This window comes from Marmota flaviventris, chromosome 8 (assembly GCF_047511675.1).
Source record: "Marmota flaviventris isolate mMarFla1 chromosome 8, mMarFla1.hap1, whole genome shotgun sequence".
In the NCBI taxonomy this organism is placed as follows: Eukaryota; Metazoa; Chordata; class Mammalia; order Rodentia; family Sciuridae; genus Marmota; species Marmota flaviventris.
Genome location: NC_092505.1, coordinates 57,309,930 through 57,310,133, shown reverse-complemented (window position 1 = coordinate 57,310,133; position 204 = coordinate 57,309,930).

Sequence of the window (204 nt, the reverse complement as noted above, 5' to 3'; positions counted from 1 at the left end):
CAGGAGGGAAGGAGAGGGCATCCCATGGTTGTTTGGTAGGACTCCCAACTGGTCCCCTTGCCTGAGGTTATCAATGACTCCATTAGATTCAGGGAGAAGAATGAGCTACTGTAATTAAGGACACCAAAGTATAAAAGCAGATATTTATAAGAGGCAGAATCCTCAGCCCAGTACACTTTACTTATTTATTTAGACTGTGTGGTT